The 13,281-nt window shown below is 37.8% G+C and overlaps 1 protein-coding gene across 1 annotated transcript in view; it reads left to right on the forward strand.

Annotated features, from left to right (window-relative positions):
* The window catches only part of HTR2C (5-hydroxytryptamine receptor 2C), a 349,694-nt gene that overhangs the window by 253,631 nt on the left and 82,782 nt on the right, over window positions 1-13,281 (forward strand). The window lies entirely within an intron of this gene.

The following is a 13,281-nucleotide window of genomic DNA, read 5'->3' on the forward strand; positions in this document are numbered from 1 at the left end:
AGTTCAGTCACTCAGTCATGTCTGACTCTTTGCAACCCAATGGACTGTAGCACACCAGGCCTCCCTGTCCATCACCAACTCCTGGAGTTTACTCAAACTCATGTCCATTTAGTCAGTGATGTCATCCAACCATCTCATCCTCTGTCATCCCCTTCTCCTCCTGCCTTCAATCTTTCCCAGCATCAGGGTCTCTTCCAATGAGTCACTTCTTTGCTTCAGGTGGCCAAAGTATTGGAGTTTCAGCTTCAACATCAATCCTTCCAATGAATATTCAGGACTGACTTCCTTTATAATGGACTGGTTGGATCTCCTTGCAGTCCAAGGGACTCTCAAGAGTCTTCTCCCAACACCACAGTTCAAAAGCATTAATTCTTCAGTGCTCAGTTTTCTTTATAGTCCAACTCTCACATCCATACATGACTACTGGAAAAACCATAGCTTTGACTGGACAGACCTTTGTTGGCAAAGTAATGTCTCTGGTTTTTAATATGCTGTCTAGGTTGGTCATAGCTTTTCTTCCAAGGATTAAGTATCGTTTAATTTAATGGCTGCAGTCACAATCTGCAGTGATTTTGGAGCACAAAAAATTAAAGTCTCTCACTATTTCCATTGTTTCCCCATCTATTTGCCGTGAAGTGATGGAACACTAATATTCAAGTCACAAAATTTAACTGATTGGCATATCCATTTTTTTCCTTTTATTTTTTCTCTTCCAGTTGGAATTTAAAGTTAGAGTTTCATTAAATAATTCTTCAAAGTTATGTTTCTGTAAAAGATTTCAGTAAATTTTACAAGATCAAGACCATGTTTCTAATATCATTGAAAGATTTTTGACTCTGGATTTATTGATAAAATAAATTTAAGTTTTAAGATTGTTCTATTATAGGTGGCTACACACACACACACACACACACACACACACACACACCTTTAGATAAAAAGCAATGACACATCTTCCAGAAAGAAAAGTGCATCTATATACACAATTTGAACTATATGTCCAAAGGTTTACAGATTTTTACCATCTCCATCCTGAAGAGCTTCTCTAGGAAGATGCTAGTTCTTATGGTGCTTACAAAAGAAATACATAGCTAAATTAAATCAGAATATTAGAAGCATTCAGTTCAGTTGAGTTGCTCAGTCATGTCTGACTCTTTCCAACCCCATGGACTGCAGCATGCCAGGCTTCCCTGTCCATCACCAACTCCCGGGGCTTACTCAAACTTATGTCCATCAAATCAGTGATGTCATCCAAACATCTCATCCTCTGTCATCCCCTTCTCTCACCTTCAATCTTTCCCAGCATCAGGGTGTTTTTCAATGAGTCAGTTCTTCACATCAAGTGGCCAAAGTATTGGAATTTCAACTTCAGTATCAGTCCTTCTGATTATTATTCAGGACTAATTTCCTTTAGGATTGACTGGCTGGATCTCCTTGCAGTCCAAGTGACTCCAAGAGTTTTCTCCAACACCACAGTTCAACAGCATCAGTTCAGTTCAGTTCAGTTCAGTCACTCAGTCGTGTCCAACTCTTTGTGACCCCATGAATTGCAGCACACCAGGCCTGCCTGTCCATCACCAACACCTGGAGTTCACCCAGACTCACATCCATCGAGTCAGTGACGCCATCTAGCCATCTCATCCTCTACCATCCCCCTTCTCCTCCTGCCCCCAATCCCTCCCACCATCAGAGTCTTTTCCAGTGAGTCAACTCTTCGCATGAGGTGGCCAAAGTACTGGAGTTTCAGCTTTAGCATCATTCCTTCCAAAGTAATCCCAGGGCTGATCTCCTTCAGAATGGACTGGTTGGATCTCCTTGTAGTCCAAGGGACTCTCAAGAGTCTTCTCCAACACCACAGTTCAAAAGCATCAATTCTTCGGTGCTCAGCCTTCTTCACAGTCCAACTCTCACATCCATACATGACAACAGGAAAAACCATAGCCTTGACTAGATGGACCTTTTTTGGCAAAGTAATGTCTCTGCTTTTGAATATGCTTTCTAGGTTGATCATAACTTTCCTTCAAAGGAGTAAGCATCTTTTAATTTCATGGCTGCAGTCACCATCTGCAGTGATTTTGGAGCCCCAAAAGATAAAGTCTGACACTGTTTCCACTGTTTCCCCATCTATTTTCCATGAAGTGATGGGACTAGATGCCATGATCTTCGTTTTCTGAATGTTGAGCTTTAAGCCAACTTTTTCACTCTCCACTTTCACTTTCATCAAGAGGCTTTTTAGTTCCTCTTCACTTTCTGCCATAAGCTTCTAATAATTACAAAAGTATTAACTTCCAACAATTACAGCCTGTGTAATTTAGACAGATTCTTGTGCTAAAGACAACAAAAATATGGAAAAAAATTATAAGCATTGAGAAGATAATAAAATAGTGAGACATCCAGAAAGACAGAGATCCAGAAAAATGAGTATGACTTTTGGGTCGTGTCTGCTAATGAAGCATTTGCAAACCTGAAGATGTGATAAAAAGGTTGAGAAGCTCATTCTAATCTCATCAGCCTGGCACAGGTCAATCAACTTGAGCTTATTTTTGGATCCCAAAGGCCTGTACACTAGAAATACAGATGAAGCAGAGTTAAACAACCATTGACATGGAGTTCAGGCTTCATTCAAGTCACCTATGTAACCAAAAAAATATTGAGCCTGAAAATTGGAATAAAGTGATTTCATATTTTTGACCTTTCTAATTTTCTTGATAGAAGCAAAAAAAAAAAATTATCCTAGGTTTGAAATTATTTCTTTCAATTATTTTTAATTCCTGTAACTGAAATACAATGATAAACAGGCACATGAAGAAACAAGACAACATGAACCATATCAGTTCAATTCAGTTGCTCAGTCGTGTCAGACTCTTTGTGACCCCCATGGACTGCAGCATGCCAGGCTTCCCTGTCCATCCCCAACTCCCAGAACTTTCTCAAACTCATGTCCATTGGGTTGGGGATGCCATTCAACCATTTTATCCTCTGTTGTCCCCTTCTCCTCTTGCCTTCAATCTTTCCCAGCATCAGGGTCTTTTCCAATGAGTCAGTTTTTCATCAGGAGGCCAAAGTATTGGAGTTTCAGCTTCAACATCAGTCCTTCATTGGAAGGATTCAATGGAAAAGAAGAAATAAGACAACATGAAGAAAACAAGACAGTGTGTTTTGTTTGTAGTGTGCACATGGAAATTAGTGCTTCCCTGGTAGCTCAGCTGGTAAAGAATCTGCCTGCAATGCATGAGACCCTGGTTCAATTCCTGAGTTGGGAAGATCCCCTGGAGAAAGTATAGGCTACCCACTCCAGTGTTCTTGGGCTTCCCTGGTGGCTCAGATGGTGAAGAATTTGCCTGCAATGCGGGAGACCTGGACTTGACTCTTGGGTTGGGAAGATCCCCTGGAGGAGGACATGGCAACCCACTCCATTATTCCTCCCTGGTGACTTCCCATGGACAGAGGATCCTGGCAGGCTATAGTCCACAGGGTCGCAAAGAGTCAGACACAACTGAGTGGCTAAACACAGCACAGCACATGAAAATTATAAGCTAAACTTAAATATTTCAGCAAGAAACTGCAAACTATAAAGCATGACATTTAAGATACAATCAATAAACAATGAGAAAATGTGGAACTTAAGCACTGACATGAAAACTTTAGAACTCAAAGGCAGATTAGACAAGAGAAAGCATTACTGGATGAGAAGACTAAGAGAGCATTACTGGATGTCAGTTACAGGAAACTGTGATGAATGAAGCAAGGAAAATTGGAAGATTATAAAAGAGAAAATAAGAAGATAATAGACATACAGTATAAAATTAGAAGAGTTCCACAAGGTGAGAAAAGAATGGTAGGAAAACAAGATTTGAAGAAATAATGGCTTTTCAAATTGATGAAAGACATGGATACTCACATTTAAAGAGCTCAACAAGTCTCAAGCAGAATGAATAAAAAGCAGTCCACATTTAGAGCCTTCATAGTGACATTGCAGAAAAAGAGAAAATATAAACCTTAAAGAAAAAAAAGATCAAGTTTAGTTCAATAAAGCAATGATAAGATGGATGAATGCCTTCTCAACAACAGTGAGAACTACCATTCAACACTACCTTCAACACTACCATTCAAATGGTAGTGTCAATATATGTATAACTGATATATGTATAACTGAGTCCCTTCACTAATCGTCTGAAATTATCACATTATTAATCAGCTATATCCCAATACAAAATAAAGTTTTTAAAAAGTGAATGCTAAATTAGAATCATATATTCAGCAAAATTATAGAATCACTCAAGAATCAAAGTGAAATAAAGACATTATCAGACAAGCAAAAACTAAGAGAACATGACAAAAGCAAACTCTTAATTAACAAAATAATAAAGGATATCTTTAAACAAAGGAAAATGGCCACAAATGGAAGGCTGGAGATGCAGGAAGTGACTAAATGCAATGCAAATGGTAAATGTGAAGTTAAACATAAACATTGACTTATAAAACAATAATGATAATTTTTATAGACTCAGCATATTAATGAAACCAAAATTCACAAAACAATAGCATATAAGAATAGAGGGTTGAAAGTAAACTTTTTCATTGTCTAGGAGAAAAATAAAAATGATATTTAATATTAAGCTTTGATAACTAAGTATAACATGTCCATTCAAAGGTAATCACTAATAGAAAAGAAATGTTTAACTTCCAAATTTATAGAAAAATATTAGAGAATAATATAATAAATCCAAACAGAGGCAATAAAATATTAAAAGAAAGGAAATACAAATCAGGTGGCAAAATATAGAAACATGTACTAAGATGGCAGAATTAAAACCAAATATATCTGTAGTTATATTCATTGTAAATGGAAGTAAATATTCTAAGACTCTCAGACAAGAGTTGAAAAAATAATCTATGTGTTTGTTTATAAGAAGCATATACAAATTACAAGGAAAGTAAAGGATTAAAAAGGTACCCCACAAAAGCACTAACCAATGGAAAGACCGTGTAGCTATGTTAACAATTTACCAGGATATATTTTTCAGCAAAAAATAATAATTTTAAAGAACAGTTACTTCATAATGATGAAGGATTTAATTCACTTGAAAGACACAGCATAATAAACATGTATATGTGTAATAATATGGCCTCAACATTATTAAGTCAAAAATGGACAGAATTGTAAAGACAGACAAATCTGCAATCATGGTATAAGATTTTAACACACTCTTTTCAGTGATTGTATGAGGACAATGAAAAAAGCTGAACTCATTGACAAGTGAAAAATACATTTTTATGTTATTTTCAAGAAATATTTCTCAAAATTGACCATATATTTGACCATAAATTAATTCTCAATAAATTTCAAGTGTTGTAATCATAAAGTGATTCAAACTAAAATGAAATAGAAATGTTTACCAAAAGGTAAATAGAAAAATCTACATATATTTGTAAATTAAGAAATTATTTCCCAATAAGCTTTAACCCAATGGACTTAGAATCCACTGATGATTCATCTCCGAACCATTTATTATTATGTGATGGTAGACTGATAATTTTTCTCACTTTATTATTCTTTCTTCCTTTATTAGTTGGCATACTCTACAGAAGGATTTTCTTGCCCACTTTGTTATTCATTGATTTGTATTGGTAAAGACTCCTGAATTCTTTTGTAATCAATATAACTTAATTCATTCTTTTTTTTTAATTTTATTTTTTAACTTAAAATATTGTATTGGTTTTGCCATATATCAACATGAATCCGCCACAGGTATATACATGTTCCCCATCCTGAACCCTCCTGCCTGCTCCCTCCCCATACCATCCCTCTGGGTCGTCCCAGTGCACCAGCCCCAAGCATCCTGTATCGTTCATCGAACCTGGACTGGCAACTCGTTTCATATATGATATTATTCATGTTTCAATACCATTCTCCCAAATCATCCCACCCTCTCCCTCTCCCACAGAGTCCACAAGACTGTTCTATATATCAGTGTCTCTTTTGCTGTCTCGTATACAGGGTTATTGTTATCATCTTTCTAAATTCCATATATATATGTGTTAGTATACTGCGTTGGTGTTTTTCTTTCTGGCTTACTTCACTCTGTATAATAGGCTCCAGTTTCATCCACCTCATTAGAACTGATTCAAATGTATTCTTTTTAATGGCTGAGTAATACTCCATTGTGTATATGTACCACTGCTTTCTTATCCATTCCTCTGCTGATGGACATCTAGGTTGTTTCCATGTCCTGGCTATTGTAAACAGTGCTGCGATGAACATTGGGGTACATGTGTCTCTTTCAATTCTGGTTTCCTCACTGTGTATGCCCAGCAGTGGGATTGCTGGGTCATAAGGCAGTTCTATTTCCAGTCTTTTAAGGAATCTCCACACTGTTCTCCATAGTGGCCTGTACTAGTTTGCATTCCCACCAAAGTGTAAGAGGGTTCCCTTTTCTCCACACCCTCTCCAGCATTTATTGCTTGTAGATTTTTGGATCACAGCCATTCTGACTGGAGTGAAATGGTACCTCATTGTGGTTTTGATTTGCATTTCTCTGATAATGAGTGATGTTGAGCATCTTTTCATGTGTTTGTTAGCCATCTGTATGTCTTCTTTGGAGAAATGTCTATTAAGTTCTTTGACCCATTTTTTGATTGGGTCGTTTATTTTTCTGGAATTGAGCTGTAGGAGTTGCTTGTATATTTTTGGGATTAGTTGTTTGTCAGTTGCTTCATTTGCTATTATTTTCTCCCATTCTGAAGGCTGTCTTTTCACCTTGCTTATAGTTTCCTTTGTTGTGCAGAAGCTTTTAAGTTTAATTAGGTCCCATTTGTTTACTTTTGCTTTTATTTCCAATATTCTGGGAGGTGGGTCGTAGAGGATCCTGCTGTGATGTACGTCAGAGAGTGTTTTGCCTATGTTCTCCTCTAGGAGTTTTATAGTTTCTGGTCTTATGTTTAGATCTTTAATCCATTTTGAGTTTATTTTTGTGTATGGTGTTAGAAAGTGGTCTAGTTTCATTCTTTTACAAGTGGTTGACCAGTTTTCCCAGCATCACTTGTTAAGGAGATTGTCTTTAATCCATTGTATATTCTTGCCTCCTTTGTCAAAGATAACGTGTCCATAGGTGTGTGGATTTATCTCTGGGCTTTCTATTTTGTTCCACTGATCTATATTTCTGTCTTTATGCCAGTACCATACTGTCTTGATGACTGTGGCTTTGTAGTAGAGCCTGAAGTCAGGCAGGTTGATTCCTCCAGTTCCATTCTTCTTCCTCAAGATTGCTTTGGCTATTCGAGGTTTTTTGTATTTCCATACAAATTGTGAAATTATTTGTTCTAGCTCTGTGAAGAATACCGTTGGTAGCTTGATAGGGATTGCATTGAATCTATAAATTGCTTTGGGTAGTATACTCATTTTCACTATATTGACTCTTCCAATCCATGAACATGGTATATTTCTCCATCTATTAGTGTCCTCTTTGATTTCTTTCACCAGTGTTTTATAGTTTTATATATATAGGTCTTTAGTTTCTTTAGGTAGATATATTCCTAAGTATTTTATTCTTTTTGTTGCAATGGTGAATGGAATTGTTTCCTTAATTTATCTTTCTATTTTCTCATTACTTATGTATAGGAATGCAAGGGATTTCTATGTGTTAATTTTTTATATCCTGCAACTTTACTATATTCATTGATTAGCTCTAGTAATTTTCTGGTAGAGTCTTTAGAGTTTTCTATGTAGAGGATCATGTCATCTGCAAATAGTGAGTGTTTTACTTCTTCTTTTCCAATTTGGATTCCTTTTATTTATTTATTTTTTTCTGCTCTGATTGCTGTGGCCCAAACTTCCAAAACTATGTTGAATAGTAGTGGTGAAAGTGGGCACCCTTGTCTTGTTCCTGACTTTAGGGGAAATGCTTTCAATTTTTCACCATCGAAGATAATGTTTGCTGTGGGTTTGTCATCTATAGCTTTTATTATGTTGAGGTATATTCCTTCTATTCCTGCTTTCTGGAGAGTTCTTATCATAAATGGATGTTGAATTGTGTCAAAGGGTTTCTCTGCATCTATTGAGATAATCATATGTCTTTTATTTTTCAATTTGCTAATGAGGTGTATTACATTGATTGCTTTGCGGATATTGAAGAATCCTTGCTTCCCTGGGATAAAGCCCACTTGGTCATGGTGTATGATCTTTTTAATGTGTTGTTGGATTCTCGTTGCTAGAATTTTGTTAAGGGTTTTTGCATCTATGTTCATCAGTGATATTGGCCTGTAGTTTTCTTTTTTGGTGGCATCTTTTTCAGATTTTGGTATTAGGGTGATGGTGGCCTCATAGAATGAGTTTGGAAGTTTACCTTCCTCTGCAATTTTCTGGAAGAGTTTGAGCAGGATAGGTGTTAGCTCTTCTCTACATTTTTGGTAGAATTCAACTGTGAAGCCATCTGGACCTGGGCTTTTGTTTGCTGGAAGATTTCTGATTACAGTTTCAATTTCCATGCTTGTGATGGGTCTGTTAAGATTTTCTATTTCTTCCTGGTACAGTTTTGGAAAGTTGTACTTTTCTAAGAATTTGTCCATTTCTTCCACATTGTCCATTTTATTGGCATATAATTGCTGATGGTAGTCTCTTATGATCCTCTGTATTTCTGTGTTGTCTGTTGTGATCTCTCCATTTCATTTCTAATTTTATTGATTTGGTTTTTCTCCCTTTGTTTCTTGATGAGTCTGGCTAATGGTTTGTCAATTTTATTTATCCTTTCAAAGAACCAGCTTTTGGCTTTGTTGACTTTTGCTATGGTCTCTTTTGTTTCTTTTGCATTTATTTCTGCCCTAATTTTTAAGATTTTTTTCCTTCTACTAACCCTGGGATTCTTCATTTCTTCCTTTTCTAGTTGCTTTAGGTGTAGAGTTAGGTTATTTATTTGACTTTTTTCTTGTTTCTTGAGGTATGCCTGTATTACTATGAACTTTCCCCTTAGGACTGATTTTACAGTGTCCCACAGGTTTTGGGTTGTTTTGTTTTCATTTTCATTCGTTTCTATGCAAATTTTGATTTCTTTTTTGATTTCTTCTGTGATTTGTCGGTTATTCAGCAGCGTGTTGTTCAGCCTCCATATGCTGGAATTTTTAATATTTTTTCTCCTGTAATTGAGATCTAATCTTACTGCATTGTGGTCAGAAAAGATGCTTGGAATGATTTCAATTGTTTCAAATTTACCAAGGCTAGATTTATGGCCCAGGATGTGATCTATCCTGGAGAAGGTTCCGTGTGCACTTGAAAAAAAGTGAAGTTCTTTGTTTTGGGGTGAAATGTCCTATAGATATCAATTAGGTCTAACTGGTCTATTATATTCTTTAAAGTCTGTGTTTCCTTATTAATTTTCTGTTTGGTTGATCTATCCATAGATATGAGTGAGATATTAAAGTCTCCCACTATTACTGTGTTATTGTTAATTTCCCCCTTCATACTTGTTAGCATTTGTCTTACATATCACGGTGCTCCTATGTTAGGTGCATATATATTTATAATTGTTATATCTTCTTCTTGGATTGATCCTTTGATCATTATGTAGTGACCCTCTTTGTCTCTTTTCACAGCCTTTGTTTTAAGGTCTATTTTATCTGATATGAGTATTCCTACTCCTGCTTTCTTTTGGTCTCTATTTGCATGGAAAATCTTTTTCCAGCCCTTCACTTTCAGTCTGTATGTATCCCCTGTTTTGAGGTGGGTCTCTTGTAGAAAACATATAACAGATCAGATCAGATCAGATAAGTCACTCAGTCGTGTCCGACTCTTTGTGACCCCATGAATTGCAGCACAGCAGGCCTCCCTGTCCAGTACAAACTCCTGGAGTTCACTCAGACTCATGTCCATCAGGTCAGTGATGCCATCCAGCCATCTCATCCTCTGTCGTCCCCTTCTCCTCTTGCCCCCAATCCCTCCCACTATCATAGTCTTTTCCAAAGAGTCAACTCTTCGCATGAGGTGGCCAAAGTACTGGAGTTTCAGCTTTAGCATCATTCCTTCCAAAGAAATCCCAGGGCTGATCTCCTTCAGAATGGACTGGTTGGATCTCCTCACAGCCCAAGGGACTCTCAAGAGTCTTCTCCACAGTTCAAAAGCATCAATTCTTCAGCGCTCAGCCTTCTTCACAGTCCAACTCTCACGTCCATACATGACCACAGGAAAAACCAGAGCCTTTACTAGATGAAACTTTGTTGGCAAAGTAATGTCTCTGCTTTTGAATATGCTCTCCAAGTTGGTCATAACTTTCCTTCTAAGGAGTAAGCGTCTTTTAATTTCATGGCTGCAGTCAACATCTGCAGTGATTTTGGAGCCCCCAAAAATAAAGTCTAACACTGTTTCCATTGTTTCCCCCATCTATTTCCCATGAAGTGAAGGACCGGATGCCATGATCTTCGTTTTCTGAATGCTGAGCTTTAAGCCAACTTTTTCACTCTCCACTTTCACTTTCATCAAGAGGCTTTTTAGTTCCTATTCACTTTCTGCCATAAGGGTGGTGTCATCTGCATATCTGAGGTTATTGATATTTCTCCTGGCAATCTTGATTCCAGCTTGTGTTTCTTCCAGTCCAGCGTTTCTCTGATGTACTCTGCATATAAGTTAAATAAACAGGGTGACAATATACAGCCTCGATGTACTCCTTTTCCTATTTGAACCAGTCTGTTGTTCCATGTCCAGTTCTAACTGTTGCTTCCTGACCTGCATACAAATTTCTCAAGAGGCAGAACAGGTGGTCTGGTATTCCCATCTCTTTCAGAATTTTTAACAGTTTATTGTGATCCACACAGTCAAAGGCTTTGGCTTAGTCAATAAAGCAGAAATAGATGTTTTTCTGGAACTCTCTTGCTTTTTCCAAGATCCAGCAGATGTTGGCAATGTGATCTCTGGTTCCTCTGCCTTTTCTAAAACCAGCTTGAACATCAGGAAGTTCATGGTTCACATATTGCTGATGCCTGGCTTGGAGAATTTTGAGCATTACTTTACTAGCGTGTGAGATGAGTGCAATTGTGTGGTAGTTTGAGCATTCTTTGGCATTGCCTTTCTTTGGGATTGGAATGAAAACTGACCTTTTCCCGTCCTGTGCCCACTGCTGAGTTTTCCAAATTTGCTGGCATATTGAGTGCAGCACTTTCACAGCATCATCTTTCAGGATTTGAAATAGCTCAACTGAAATTCCATCACCTCCACTAGCTTTGTTCATAGTGATGCTTTCTAAGGCCCACTTGACTTCACATTCCAGGATGTCTGGCTCTAGGTCACTGATCACACCATCATGATTATCTTGGTCGTGAAGATCTTTTTTGTACAGTTCTTCTGTGTATTCTTGCTATCTTTTTAAAATATCTTCTGCTTCTGTTAGGTCCATACCATTTCTGTCCTTTGTCAAGCCCATCTTTGCATGAAATTTTCCTTTGGTATCTCTGATTTTCTTGAACAGAGCTCTAGTCTTTCCCATTCTGTTGTTTTCCTCTATTTCTTTGCACTGATTGCTGAGGAAGGCTTTCTTATCTCTTCTTGCTATTCTTTGGGACTCTGCATTCAGATGCCTATATCTTTCCTTTTCTCCTTTGCTTTTCGCTTCTCTTCTTTTCACAGCTATTTGTAAGGTCTTCCCAGACAGCCATTTTGCTTTTTTGCATTTCTTTTCCATGATGATGGTCTTGATCCCTGTCTCCTGTACAATGTCACGAACCTCATTCCATAGCTCATCAGGCACTCTATCTATCAGATCTAGTCCCTTATATCTATTTCTCACTTCCACTGTATAATCATAAGGGATTTGATTTAGGTCATACCTGAATGGTCTAGTGGTTTTTCCTACTTTCTTCAATTTCAGTCTGAATTTGGCAATAAGGAGTTCAGGGTCTAAGTCACAGTCAGCTCCTGGTCTTGTTTTTGCTGACTGTATAGAGCTTCTCCATCTTTGGCTGCAAAGAATATAATCAATCTGATTTCAGTGTTGACCGTCTGGTGATGTCCATGTGTAGAGTCTTCTCTTGTGTTGTTGGAAGAGGGTGTTTTTTATGACCAGTGCATTTTCTTCACAAAACTCTAATAGGCTTTGCCCTGCTTCATTCCGTATTCCAAGGCAAAATTTGCCTGTCACTCCAGGTGAATTCAATCCAGGTGTTTCTTGACTTCCTACTTTTGCATTCCTGTCCCCTATAATGAAAAGGACATCTTTTTTGGGTGTTAGTTCTAAAACGTCTTGTAGGTCTTCATAGAACCATTCAACTTCAGCTTCTTCAGGGTTACTGATTGGGCCGTAGACTTGGATTACTGTGATATTGAATGGTTTGCCTTGGAGATGAACAGAGATCATTCTGTCGTTTTTGAGATTGCATCCAAGTACTGTATTTCGGACTCTTTTGTTGACCATGATAGCTACTCCATTTCTTCTGAGGGATTCCTTCCCGCAGTAGTAGATATAATGGTCATCTGAGTTAAATTCACCCATTCCAGTCCATTTTATTTAGCTGATTCCTTGAATGTCAGCATTCACTCTTGCCATCTTTTGTTTGACCACTTCCAATTTGCCTTGATTCATGGACCCGACATTCCAAGTTCCTATGCAATATTGCTCTTTACTGCATTGGACCTTGCTTCTATCACCAGTCACATCCACAGCTGGGTATTCTTTTTGCTTTGGCTCCATCCCTTCATTCTTTCTAGAGTTATTTCTCCACTGATATCCAGTAGCATATGGGGCACCTACTGACCTGAGGAATTTCTCTTTCAGTATCCTATCATTTTGCCTTTTCACACTGTTCATGGGGTTCTCAAGGCAAGAATACCGAAATGGTTTGCCATTCCCTTCTCCAGTGGACCACATTCTGTCAGATCTCTCCACCGTGACCCGCCCATCCTGGGTTGCCCCACGGGCATGGCTTAGTTTCATTGAGTTAGACAACATATATAGGGGTCTGGTTTTTGTATCCATTCAGCCAGTCTTTGTCTTTTGGTTGGGGCATTCAACCCATTTACGTTTAAGGTAGTTATTGATACGTATGATCCTGTTGCCATTTACTTTATTCTTTTGGGTTCGAGTTTATACGCCCTTTTTGTGTTTCCTGTCTAGAGAATATCCTTTTGAAAGGTTGTTGTTGAATCACACAAAGACACCGGTATTCTTGACCCCCGGAGGAGAAGAATTCAATCTGGGGCCAGAGACGAGGCTTGATCGCTCAGAGCTTTTGTGTAGTAAAGTTTTATTAAAATATAAAGAAATAGAGAAAGCTTCTGACATAGGCATCAGAAGGGGGCAG

This window comes from Bos indicus, chromosome X (assembly GCF_029378745.1).
Source record: "Bos indicus isolate NIAB-ARS_2022 breed Sahiwal x Tharparkar chromosome X, NIAB-ARS_B.indTharparkar_mat_pri_1.0, whole genome shotgun sequence".
Classification (NCBI taxonomy): domain Eukaryota; kingdom Metazoa; phylum Chordata; class Mammalia; order Artiodactyla; family Bovidae; genus Bos; species Bos indicus.